Genomic DNA, 15,038 nt, shown 5'->3' with positions numbered 1-15,038 from the left:
GATAAAGCCACGATGCATTAAAAATGTCCGGCTTCAAGAATTTTCACAACATTTTCTGTGCTTCATATCTAAGAACATTTTAGGCGTTGAAATTTTTTATGGGAATTTTTGCAAATTTGCGGAAATTTCCGGGGGATATTAATAAAATTTGCACCTTGTTAAAGATGCTTTGTTTTTATTCATAGCAGCATAAATAATCTATGGCTTCCTAGAGCTTCCAAAATTAGTAATGTTCATCGAGATGTTTAAGAATCATGTATATAAATTTCTTTGCTATTGGTAATTCCCTTAGGAAAACGATCAGAAAATCCGTCATATCCCTTGAAACTTACCTGTCTGGTAGAAACAAAATAAAAAGAATGTTCAGTACACATTTTCAGTCTAAAATTCTTATAGCTGCAAAGTTATCAGGTTTAAATTTTCCAGCGTTTTATACAAGGGCTGAAAAGTTCGAAACTGAAAAGTAGCTAGTTAGGGCTTTTGATAAGTAGGTATGTGTACGTGCTTTAAAATTAAAGTTTTATCGATATTGTGAGTTACAAGTGTCTAATTGCTATATTTCAATGATATTAAAATGGGGTTTCAAAAGAAGTTCGATTAAAACGGGCAGGCCGGTATATAGGTTTTTTTGTGCAGGAACTTTTCCTACCGCTTTTTACTTATATTAAGTGCACCCCTATTATAAATCGGCGTTAAGTCCTTTGAAGTTAAATAATTTAGGTAATTTTCCAGTCGATTCTGGATTTCCGGAGTTTGGTATTCCACAAAGTAATGAAATCAGACGATAATGTTTCATTCGCCAAGCTGTCCACAAATTTGCGAGACTTTCAGTATTTCAGGTTGCAATAGGCTAAAAAGGCAATTGAAACATTATTATTAATAATAAATTAATAGTTAGTTAAATAATTATGATAACACAATGAAATTACGCCGATGAGAAAGGACAAAAACGAGACAAAGTATCGTAATTCCCACGGCATATGGTCCTAAGAGTTCTTACATTCACATTCATTAGTGATGCCATGATTCAAAATAATATATTCATGTCAATTTACTTCGGGATAAATCATCTTGAGCTTTACATACATGGGAAGGAATAAAAAAAAATTATCTAGTTATATTATGTGGATTGTACTTATTCTCGACTATGCCTGTCAATATCTATGAAGTAGTAAAAATGGAACTATCGACTTTATGCTCACATAACATCAAAGGTATATTCATATGTAATACATGTTCATAAGGAGTTCAGAAAATTATATCCCTTGAAGAATAGTATGAATAGCGCGTTATAGCAGCAAAAGATATTCATTTGCTAGATATATTCATAGAATGTCTAAGAAACTGTCTATCTCAATATGTGCCCTGTATGTTCACAATGTGATACATAAACGTATATATTTCAGGTAGTAAGTGGAAAATGAAGCCTGCGGGATTACACTATCATCAAGACTGTACTTCTCACTTGAAAATGAAATTATTGAAACATAGACCGTATCATATGTATCGGAATTAGTTAACTAGTTCTAAAGGTCTAATTCGGAATCTACCTATAAGTTATTTGAACAGTTCCATATCGCTACAGGATCCCGGTGATAGGAAGCCATCATCTATATTTTTCATGTAGTCCATCCATGATCGTTAGTCCATAATAAAATAATTTATTTTATGGGCTTTGCAATAAGTTATTATATTTTTGAATAAATTTTTGTTCAGACAATTTCAGCATTAAGTTACATGATTTGCACGAACGCCTTTTATCTTTCATTAAAAAAGAATCAACTTTCGGAAATCTGCAGTGGTTTAGTTAAGGATGGGATTTATCTAAAGTTGGTTGGAGGGGCGAAGGGGGAACTTTTAGTCATTTTTTAAATAATTTTGAATTGTTTTTTTTGGAAAGCAATTATCGTATGAACTACATCTAGGTGAGTTACAAATTTTTTTACTCTTCAGTAACCAACACTCATTTAAGTCATTGTTTCGGTTTCTGTATAAAAAGTAGTATACTCCTATATCAGTCTTTAGCAGTTTTCGAAATATTAGATAATGTTCTTATGTTTTTGTTTAAAACAAAACCCTGAGAAAATCTCTGTTACAATGGTATTTGAAATCATAAAATCTAAAAATGTTGATGATTGTTTTGGAAATATTCACATATTTGTTCCAAATACGAAAAGTGGAGCTACCTTGTACAGGATGGCTTAAAACTAATGCGTTTATCGTTAGCCCGTAAACCTACCTTAAATGTGTTTTTTTAATAGGCCGTCCTGTATAAAATATTAATTTCATTCATACTAAATTTGGGAATAAGGTTTCAAATACCAGTAGGGATTATTGGATCGGTGAAAATGCATAGTATTCTAAAACTGATTTGGAATAATATTCATCTCTTACTAAAAGGTCAGAAGAACGTTTATTAATAATAATAATAATAATAATAATGTAGCTGTAAAGACAATAATAAATCTGTCCAAAAAAAGCTGTGTGGGAATGAAAAACATGTTCATTCCAAAGGCTTGAATTATTATGTCACTCCCAAATTTAATCCTAAGGTTGAAATAATTTTAGTTGGAGAAGAAACAAGTCAAACCTTACCATATATACACCAAGAGTATTTCGAATGAGGTCACTCCTAATTTAAAACAAAGCTCTTAAAATTAAACTAAATTTAACACTGATCTAACAAAACGCGTTAAATTCTTTATATGAAGACAATAATATTAAAATTCTTCCAGCGGACAAAGGTTTCGTGTTGTGTATGAGCAAAAAATTGAGTGATTTTTAAATGTTGGAAAAAACACTAAATTAATTAAAGATCCGACAGAAACATTCGAGAGAAAATTTTTTAACACATCTAAAAAACATGAACATAGTTATATTTTATTCCTTTGTACTATTTTTCTTTTTAAGTAAGGATTTTTTAAAATAAGATTGTATATCGAAGAATGGAAAGACACTCTAAAAAACGAAAAATCCAAAGCTGAGCCAATTCCGACATATTATAGAGAGGGATTTTTTTAAAGTCAAATGAAACTCTAAAACCAGTTTATAGGAGGTTGATAAAATTTAAAACAGATATTTATTTGCGGCTATGGGGACAATTTTTTATACTTTGGAATTATGCATAGTATGCAAGAAATTATAATCGTATCTTCTTATGTAGCACACCGTATACCCATTTTCTATTGATTTGAAGAATATCGGGTATGAACTTATTCTTTGATCTAAGTTTTAAGGAAGAAATTGTGAAAATTTTTGAAAATTTCACATATTTTGAATTTTTTTTAAATTTCAATATTACTGTCGTTTGATGGATATATATGCATAGTCGTATGGACTAACTTTTTTAGGACATACTTTGAATTTTTGCTTTCATCTTAATACGTATCATCATGCAACTTTTGACTATTCATGTCTATTCGGCTTTGATTAGGATGATGTACTCGCCAGTTAAAACCTGATTTAGCTAAATTTGTTACATTTATGCATTATATTCGATTCGTAAGCATTAACAGAAATTTAATTGTGTTAAAATTCGCGGTGCTTATTGTCCATTACGATAGTGGTTATGTAATAATGAAAAACCTGATTTTTGGTCTAGAAAAAGTGGCGAATCAAATTTTCTGTGCCCACCTATGCAATGAAATTGATATCAAGTGAGATGCATCATTTCACGGCATAGTTAATTCGTATTTCCTAGATCATGGAATCAAAGGAATAAGCGAAAAGCAGATTTATTTGTACTTTGTTTGTTGTGTTTATTACTTCAACGCTACACTAAATTTCAAATTCCGCTTTTCTTATGTTCGTTACATCTCTCTGATGATAAGAATGAAGAAGAAATTTTCAGAAGGTTTATATGTTTAGCTCGTATAAAGTCGATGCTAAGATATAATTCCTTAGATGTAATAAAACGTTGTTGAGACGATAACAAATGAACACAACGAATGACTACTTCAGTGTGCATTGTCCATCCCAAAAGAATGAAATATACGGCGAATTTTCTCTCCTAAATTATCCGGCAAGTTCTGTTTTATTTCCCGACTGCTTTGCATTAATCAGTGGTGTTGAGGAAAGCGCGAGCCCGGGCCACGGCTGTATATTAAAATTTCTCACACGATGTAAGAAGTGTGGAAGAAAGACAGAACCGATCGATACAAGACTTAATGAGACTTCGCGAAAGAAGGCTTGATGGGAAATGAGAGGTCCACTGTCGGTACGATTGGGTAAAATAAATTTAAATAATTTTTTTCGTAATTGTTCAACGAACAAACAGAAAAGTCACTTGTTTGAGGGCCACCGATCCACCAGCTCTTTAAAAAGAGAAAATGGTAAAGTAGTTTTTTTGCCGCAATTCTCACCATTAGGTCTATTAGCAAATTTAGTGGTTCCTAGCCAAAAAAAGGGGAGAATAGAACGGTTCATCCGCCAGATGATAATTGTAATAAATTCAAAATGGAAAAGGGGTTGAAGAATTTTTTTTTCTACCCGCCGGTGGTTTGTTGCCATGCCGGTGGGTTTTCGAATAAGAGGGGAGGGAGGGGGTAGCTAGTTAAAATAAGGGTGAGGACACACATCCTCAGAGCGACTTCCCCCTCCTCCCCCCCCGCGGCACAGCCAGCCGTGGCGGAGCTGCAATAAAAGAATAAGAAATTAGCCGACGTCTCAAATTAGATTTCCTTGCAGTTCTTTGGGAGAAATATGAGGGAAGGGATGCGAGAGCGTTGTGGTAATAATTAAAAAGAGGCTGGCGGGGAGATTAGCGTGTACACAAGATTTGCATACCTATTTCATTTTTACTGAGGGTTTAAAGTGTTTGCCTGCTTCTAGTAAATAAGTTTCTTTATCAAGTGCTCAGTAATCTCTATTTTTTCCTTACCCCTTTTTGGGAATAAAAGGTGATAAAAAGTTACATTTTGGGGGGAAAAATAATGCGGTGAACATACATGTGGATAATAAACAATAAGTTTTAGTTTTCTTGAATTTTGCTGGCCGATGAACCTAAAGCAACTAATGATGAAAAAAAATACATTTTTAAAATTGCATATATCTATGAATGAACCAATGGCGAAAGATTCCAAGTGGTACTATACTTACATGTGCGGTACATTAAGGTACGAATATCATGAGGCAGCGCATTGGCGCACGCATTCAAGTTTGCGAAACGAGGAGCGATGAGACGAGTTGAAAATGGACGAGTGCACAAATGACCTCAAAAACAATATACATAGGACTATCCCATCTATTTCTCTGCGATTTATGGTTACCCTCAGTCATTTATGGATACATCTAGTGAACTAAATGACCCAGCACAAGTCGAGTCATTCCTACTAGCCCTCCTTTTGATATAGGCAGATTTATCCCTATTAGACTCCCGGTGTTACGCCTTGTGGCTATTCCTTATTGTGGTAATAATTGCTCCTTCTTTAACCTGAAACCTTAATTTTTAATTTTCTGTTTCAGCACATCGTTCACTGATGTTAGTTTCCCAAATGTTTGTACAATTTATCGTGATTTGATTTTCCTATCTTCACTCACCCATAACCGAAAATATTTCAATGGGTTTCTATTTTGGGTTTAAACTGCAAATTTTTTTTCCATCTTAGGGTAATTTGTGTCTAATTATTTTAAGTTACTGTTTCATTACAGCATTCTGCGCCGTTAACCAACACCATATTCTGCTTTCAATTTCGCTTTTCTTTTAATTGCAATCGTTAGTTTTTCTTATACAGGATGACCCAACGAAAATTTTTCATCTCGATTTTCAGTATTTAAGACGAAAATGTGTATAAACGCTCGGACTCTTTGATTTTTGATTAAAGCCGGATAATTTTTTGCCGTATTTTCAACCCTTCAACTCCAACCCCTGATCAGGGGTGAAAGTTTCCCTAAAATTTCTAACGGGAAGAGGTGTCGAGTGATATCTCAATTTAAAGGTTGTACCTGGTTTATAACCTCTAAGGTTGAAGTTACTGCGGTTGTCCCCGTTGATATGACAACTTGTCAAAGTCTGTGGCGGAAAAAGCTTTTAGTTAATAATTAATTTATCACAATAAGACCTGCAGAGTTCAGGATGAGCGTTAGAAGACCTTTAAATGTGAGATATCACTGAATCGTTTTGATGGAGGTGAGTTTTACCTTTTATCGTATAATTCATGAACGCCACCAAATTACACCCGAACTGTTACGTAATGTAGGACAACGCTTCGAATAAAATTAATTTTATTGGGTGGAGTTAAAAGACGGTCATTTTTAGAATTTAATAAATTGATCAGAAAAATAACGTTAACACTTTTTCATTTACCTACCGTTATAAGAAAAAAATTACAAATAAAGGAATGTACCCTTTTAAATTTGATGGTTAAAGCTCACCTCCGTCAAAAAGCTTCAGTGATATCTCATGTTTAGAGGCACTTTCCTACCCTAGCTTTGAAGTTTATAGCTCTTATCGTGATAAGCTAATTATTTACTAGAACCTTTTTCCTTACAGATTTTGACAAGCTGCCATATTAACAGAGATAATGGCAGTGACTTCAAAGTCGGACATTATAATCAAGGTATAACTTTGAACTAACTTTGAAATGAAGTATCAATCGACACCTTTTCCCACTAAAGATATTGAGAATACGATACGAAATTATCTCCCTTGAGTCAAAAATCGACCAGTCGGAGAATTTTTACAGATTTTCATGTAAAGTATTTAAAATCGTAGTGCACACTTTTCGCTGGGACAACCTGTATATGATCTATTTCCGTAATCAAGACACACCATCTGATTTACAACTGTCTCTCTATTCTTAGAAAAATCGTAAATTTTAAATTTTATCAAATTTTTTGAATAAGCATTCAAATTTAGTTATTTTATTAATTGATAACTACAATATTTTATTTTTGGACAATCGCGAACGGTTAAGTTTCGTTTCTTAACTGATTTTGGACGTTATCACACAACAATCAAATTGTAAATAAACTAGACCTCTGGCTTTCTTTCACTGTAGAAAAACTATGTCATTTCTCAAAATTTATTTTCTAAATTTAACAAAAGACGTTACACCAACCCTATCGAAAATTCAGTTGACCGGACGAGGAAACGAACCCCCAGAGCGTCGTTAGTTATTTTTAACAGAGGATAAAATACTATGATATTAATTCTTATATACAATAGAGAAAATATACCGTCGAGAATTCGCTTTGTTTATATCCCCAAAACCGGAAAATAAGTAATAATGTGGCGTGAAATTTGAGCGGGGCTTAGTCACACTCTTCCGCGATGCTTTAAACATGTTATGAATATGGGCATAAATTTATAAGGAAGCTCTTGAACGTATTTAAGCTCTAAACCAAATAAAAATATTGCGTTTTTTCGAATTTTAATGTCACATACGGTTTTAACCCTTTCAGGCATTTATTGCCAATAAGTAACATGATGAAAATTGTGAAACATTGGAATGATACTGATATTACCGTTAAATATTAAATGTGTATTACAATGGACATATGGTATAAAAATAATAAAAAAACTTATTAATAATTCATACAGAATATTTATCAAAACATGTTAATTCTTGCAGCTCGACTATGTCATGGAATTCAAAATAATTGGAAAAAATACGCTTTTGTACTGTAAGTACTAACAAGCTGCTCTTGGAACCATCTCAACACAAACTACCTTATGTGACTAATGACTCAATACACGATATGTAAGATACATTCGAATAAACTCAGCAAAGAAGTCTTCTGATGTCGATATTTCATAACTTAGGGTGTTATGATTGTTCATATCTTCGTGCTTGTTTTTTACTTTTCATTATTGTATTCTATTGTTAATTTTGTTTTTACTTCACGTTATCTCGGTTATTGCAATTCCTGTTGCACCCGCAAAAGTTGGAGCAATTTATGTAATATTTCATAACTTATAGCATTATGATTGCTCCTATCTTCATGCTCTGCTTTTACTTTCCACTTTTATATTGTATTGTTTATTTAATCTTTATGTGTATTTGGATGTTATGCCGTTAATTGACAATCCTGCAATATTATCCTTTCATTGTTGTTTGAATGATATTCAATTATTTCTGTTTTGATTTGATTTTTATCGGTTTCTGTTTGCTACTACTGTCTTCTTGTGTTTTATCAATTGTGAATCTAGGTCCTTTGAGAGGATTTTTCTAATTTTCTATTCGGAGAAAAACAGTTTGACCGATATATGATCGACTCTAATTCTACCTTCACAAATCGCCTTTCGCTGAAACTTTTTTCCATATCTCAAGTCCTTGGACGTGTATTATTTATAGATTTTATATGTTTATATATTTTTTATAGCCAAAATTTTATCGCTTAAATGTAAATTCGTCGCCTTAGCGAATCTTCTCTCTATTAAATGTGGTTTTCTTTTCTTTGTGTCCTCTGTTACGATAATTTTGTTTCTTTCTATATGGTCTACTTTTGTGATATTCTTCAGTGTTTCACTGATGGCATTGTAACTAACAGGTTTCCTTAGGAAACGCTAAATCTTTTTTTTTTGGTGCTAGAGGAAAAATAGTGTAAAGTCAAAATCGCTATTACATGTCCACCCTTATTGATCTCACATTCAACCTATCACATTTGTTCTATATATGTATGTGTGACCCCATGAATTCTCAAGGAATCGTATTTTCTTCACGAGTGAGAAGTTCGCAAGCCGAGTCGCAGATGAGATCTACAGAGTTGCGAGATTATCTATTCTATTCTCGTTGTAGAATAAAGTAGTAAATATGTTTTCTAGGCAAAATCGTAATGAAATGCCTGAACGTTTCGACGCAATATTTCTCAGGCATTCATAATAGAAGAGTAAAATAAGAGCATAAATTTTAATGTGAATTGCAATTAATTTCCCGCAAAGACCCGTCTATCCTCCACCTCCTCCTCCCCCCTCCCAAAAAAAACGAGAATACACAAAAGTAGGAATGTACATATATAAAGAACTCCCATTTCCAATATGGCAAGACTTTCATTTAAAATAAAATTAAATTAAAGGCGAGCAAATGAAAAGCAATTTTAAAAGCTCGTTAAAGAGAGAAAGAATAGCGCCGCGTCTTTCTGATTATTCACTGGGATCAAAAAGCCGAATTTGTACTAAGTTTGATACGGAATTGTACAGAAGTGCGTTTTGATGCACTATGTCTAGCTTCAGGGCATAAACTGTAATTTATTCTTAGAATAAGAGAGTCCAAAAACGATGGGATTAACGCATGTTCCCATTAAATAGTCTAAAGCTTTTACTGAAATGGTCAGGTTAGTTTGGTCTGAACTACCCTACTAAGTGTGTTAAATAAATGAAATTTACCCAACTTTGTTAACTAAAATGACTGATTTTCAATATACATGAATGTAAGTCGCGTATTTCGCTTCTCAGTGCCTTTACAAATTTCTCAAATTTTGAGGTACCCAACGATTCTTTTCCTGAAAGTTTGTTTTTTTTTGTTATTGATGGTTTTCACTTGACTATTGCATTCTAAGTATACCTTGTTTTTATTGGCGATAAATACATGTCCGTCTAATTACAAGGGACCCTGTATTATAGTCAATTGCGAGACAGGGGTCTGCCAGTACCTTATGAAGAATTTTGAGCAACGCATAGTAAAATCACAATTTGTGCAATGAATTTAAACAATGATTTTATAATGTAACTCTATATTTTAGTCGGTCCAGTTTTGAACCTCGTAGAGGTGAAAACTAATTTTTACCGATATGTCTGGAATAGTTATGAAAAGTCCAATAGTTCATAGCTCTTGAGCAAATAAAGTACAATTTAGGAAAAGGGTAGTGGTAATACCCAAAGGGGATGTAAAATTAGCTTTTCTATAAATGTATTATAAATTTTATCAAGTGAAGAATCAAATAAATGTGAAAAACACAAATTGTACTAAAATTTGTACAATTAAATCATCGAGGCCAACGCGGCATCCGATGTAAGAATATATACGCAAGCCTTGATGAGTGTACACGATCTGCCAAGAAAGAAGGGGGCATTCATTAGCGTTTTACAGAAGAGAGAAAGAAATTAAGAAATTCTATCTACATTTTCCATGAGACTTTTCCGTTGCCTGTCATGCAGAAATCCCCCGCCCTCCAAGGGGAATAGGGGGGTAGTCAAGACGCCGCTGCAGGAGAACAACTGGGGCAGCCGTAACCCCTTTACAATGAAACAGCAACTACGAAAGACAATAAAAGTAATTCCTTTACTTTTTGTCAGCGTGCTTCATAGATTGGGCACTTGTATACGGCCTTAATTGTAATTTACAATGGGATTCTTGTCATTAGGCATGTCTCGATATTTTGCTATTAGTCCATATTTAAAACTTAAACTGTATTTTAACTTGTTGCGCACTATCTTCCTACTGCTTAAGAACGAGAGAAAGAATGTATCATAATTGCTTTGAAAATCATGTACAGCGCGAGCAACAGTGACTGAAGTACTTGCTTCAGCGAAATAGTGCACCTATCTTTGAAAGATTATTAAAACTTCCTTCATCTATTGTCCAGCAATAATCATCAATCGTATGTGTACAGACCGTTTTTTACTTATATTTGATTTAGACGTCTTTAATTCTTCATTTATTTCTTTTGTGTTTTCGAATTTTTGCAATCAATTGTGCTTTTCAACAGTAGCTTGCGACTGCTTGTTCCTTTATTATAAATTGTAATTATAATTTGTGGTTGTAAACAATGAAAAACCAACTTGATCCAGACTTATTTGAATAACTTCAATTTGTATTTAATTTGCAAGAGCATTAAATAAAAATTTATTTTCCTTCAAATAATTTTTTTTAAGTGAAAATAGAAAAATCTTTCGCAGAAGTACACAAAATACAGGGTGTATATTAACTACTTGTACACATTTTCAAACGTGAAGTTTTGGCTAGTTTTAACATAAAAAGTTCATATTAACATAGGGCCTTATTGCGTTGGTTCTTGAGATATGGGGCTTAAAAAAAGGCTTTGGTTGGTACAGTGCTCTACCTGAATTTAATTAACCATAATACTTAATATTCGTCGCTGAAAGCAGCCGTTTTGGAAAAAATCGCTTTTAAACTTGAACCTGCGTTAGAAGTTTGTAAGTTGTATTACTGAGAGTTTTTGAAAAATAAGCTGAAATAACACATCATTTCGCACCATGTGCTATGACTGTCATTTTACAAATTACTATCACCAAATTAGTGAAAATTAGGTAAAAATTAAAATTCGCAAATTCTTAATTTTAAGCAAGAATTATAATAACCGTTGCATAAATAGAGCGGAACCCCCAGCCTGGCCTCCCACTTTATCAAATTTAAGTCTTTTAGATTATTTTTCAAATTACTAGAACCAAATTAGCGAAAATTAAATAAATATAAAAAAATTTTGCAAAAACTTACAAACTTTCAACGCAGAGTGCATACGGATTGAATAAAGATAGTGGTACGAACGTATGTCTTTGAGTTGGTTATTTGTTAAAATTCTAGCACGATCATTTGTTCACAATGACAACAGATGTTACTGATTTCGTCGTAGGACTGTAAACAGTTTTGGTGGTTTTGATTATATTTTTCTGGTGTTTACTTCATCATTTAATAGTTTTTCATTTCCTCATTCTTTACCTGATTTTGTTACACCAGTTTTTTTCAATTCAATCCCAAAATATAAAATTTTTCGGACGTCACTGGTGATATTTATATTGACTTTGAAATTATTTGAGATATACGATTCGTACGTATGATACACATGCAAAGATCCAAACAACTATAGCATGATTTTAGATCTTCATTAAGATCGTGTCATAGTCCTGTGACGGGAAAAATGCAGGTTCTCAGAAATAATACCGTTCACATCCTTTTTTTAAAAGCAGTATCGGTTTATGAAAAATTGATAAATCGAATATATATTTTTTTAATGTTGCGTAACGCAGTCTTGTAGATGCAAAGCCGGGTCAACCCAGACTTAACTTCTTTACTAAATCTGTTGTGGCGGGGGCACACGAAGAGATGCCATCAGCTACATCTCAGAAACTATAGATAGTAGAAGTTCGGAAAAAAAAACTTATTAAAACTGTAAAAATCAATTACTTGCCATCCGATTAGGTTTTCGTGTGGCACGCAATAAGATTTTTAAATCTCCTTGAAACGACTTGCGATACTTTAACTATGAGTTTCTATACATTTATTAAATATGACATGTCATTCTTAAGTGACGAGAACATTATCTTCATCTGAACGTGTGTTATAACACCGCCATTACCAAGACCAATAGGGGTCCGATTGACATTCACGATAAAACTGTATTGTACTGAGAAGTATGGACGAGATTAAGTTATTCAAGTGTATGATATTTCAGTCGAGGTGATTTTGATAATAATTCTTGAGCTTTCTTTGCATACATTCCGTTTGTATACGAGGTAAATGCTAAATTCTTAAATATGTGCACTTATTACTAGTAAGGAAAACTGATTTGCGTATTTTAAGTGCCTTGAAAGTTCTGCAGTGGATTCTTGAAATTTAACGCAAACTTGAAAAAGAAGTGAAATTTTGACGCCCACATCCCAGTCGAAGGTTGAAATTCTTCTCCACGTCTTTGTGCGACTGCAGAATGATCTATTTTTTCACAACAAAAGCGTAAACGCACGACGCCAACACTTAATTAAGACATTTGTATGAGGTCTAAGAAAATTTTTCTTTGCCACTCGAATTAAATTGAGCAGCCTGTTCCTCCCCCTTACTTTATGAATATCGACATATTTGCATATCGGATAGAGGAGGAATCATAAATGCCGAATGCGAACGGCACCGTCACGTATTGTCCGACCATTAAAAGTAGGACTGAGGAATCCGATCGTCAGGTGCATAACTTATGAGTTGGAATTAATTTGGTGATATAAACTCTGGCTCTGTGGTATTCAGCAAATTTTATCTCCATTAGCCGTTTTACACTTATACTCCCATATCAGGAGGGAAATGATATGATGGTATAATAGTATATCGTGCAACTATCTATAGTCTAAATATGACTTCGGGAGATTCGAAATGACAAACGAGTTACCTGGAGCATCCTTAAAGTGAATTAATGTAGGAGTTGTGGTGCTCCATAGCACTCTTACCACGAAGGAAAATTCTTGTTTTGACTAATACGAAAACATAGACGTGTGTAATACTAGCGCGATGCGGATCACACGTGACATATTAGAACTATGACACCTGAGATACGTGTCATATTAGTAAAGTAACAACTATGATACGTGTCATATTAGCAAAGTGACAACTATGATACATGTCATATTAGTAAAGTGACAACTATGATACGTGTCATATTAGTAAACTGACAACTATGATACGTGTCATATTAGTGAACTTAAAAAATATTGTGTTAAACATGCCAAATCGAATATACACTTCATATCTTTGAAAAGCCGTTAAACAGTACTCTGAAAAAAGGAAGAAAGAAAATTCAAACGAATTAGCTGATTCGAATAAAATGAAAAAAGAGTATTACAACAGTTTCGTATGAAAGAAGTAGGTAAAGATTCAGTTCTCAGGCTAACAATTTTATACATACATACCTTTCGCACAATACCAATACATTCCTCATTAACAGATTACCTTCTTAAAAGTACTCTGCCCGTAGATGTAATGAATAGGTCTTCCTCAAACCGACGAATAAGATAAGTAACATAATTGATGATGTGTGGTTTACTTTAAATTACCAATGATTGGCGATCTTTCATTCCAATAAACAATCCCACGGACGTATCTGTGAAAAGATCTACCGTCCACCTTTGAAACAAAGAGCCCGCCGAGCGGTGTGTCATACTATACCGATTCATCAATTATTATTGTTTTCTTAGCTCAATGTGTGGTCATGTGCGTTTTGTTAGTACTATGGGATATCTTAATTAAAACGTTAAGTTTTGATGGCGAGATGAAACTTGCGATTCAAAGTGAGGACCGATCTAGATGAGTTTTGCAGGAAAGCTCTGTTTACTGAGTACATAGAATGCGTTTTGGGGAATAACTAGAATGGGAACGTTGATGGGTCAAAATCGTTTCGTGGTATTTATATTGGTGACGGTTACACAGAATGATTTTTGGTCATCGCGTTTTTTAAGAATTTTTGCGGATAATACCGTTATTTGCCGTAATATCGATATTTCGTTAAGAGTTTCTGAAAGCGTTTTTGATACATCACATTTAGCACAAAACTTGGTTTCTTTTATTCTCCACATGACTTAGCAAATCTTATTAAACGAAACCAAAAGCGAACCCCATCGCACCCTGTTACTTTAGTCATTTACAGTCTGACACCATTATTTTTCGTTAGAAGCTAATGGGGTTGCTTATGGTCTCCCATAAAAATATTTACCCGGATTAAACGTTTTAACAGTTTTTGGATTTATTTTTATATTTAGGATATTTAGCTCATGAGCTTTATATACAGGGTGTCGTTTTTAAAATGCGCCATAGGGGTTTCAAGGCAATGTATTTTGCAGTTTTTTTAAAAAAGGTACGGTCATTGTGCGAAATGCATTGCATTCAAATCCCTATGGATAGAAAAATTCACGCTCAAAAACAAATTGTAAACAAGGACTTTTAATATTCAAGCTATAAAGTAACCCTTCTTCTTCCCAGCGGTTAAAAGTAACGCAGCTTTATGGTTTGTGTCGATGTTGATTTTTACATCTATCAAATATTTCGTGACTCGGAGAAAACCGGGTCAATCGGTGTCAATCGAAAAAAAACGTCAGAGGGAATAATGAGGAATATGCTTGATAAAAAGTCTTTATTCCCGCTGGCCGTTTGAGCTACACATGTTGCCATGGCAATCCAACTTTAAAAACCCAACTTTTTGCCAACTGACTGAGTAAAAAAGAGTAAAACATCAGGCGTGTTAATAACGTTTATCAATTCCAACAGCACAAATAAATAACTCTTATCGTTAATACGAAAACGTCATGTTCAGTCTTACTGCCCTGAAGGCAGAGCCATAATGGTACATCCATGATAATGACGCAAGCGAAAACCTAAGCTCCT

Source organism: Euwallacea fornicatus, chromosome 4 (genome assembly GCF_040115645.1).
Source record: "Euwallacea fornicatus isolate EFF26 chromosome 4, ASM4011564v1, whole genome shotgun sequence".
In the NCBI taxonomy this organism is placed as follows: domain Eukaryota; kingdom Metazoa; phylum Arthropoda; class Insecta; order Coleoptera; family Curculionidae; genus Euwallacea; species Euwallacea fornicatus.
Note: the sequence above shows the minus strand (reverse complement) of the source record.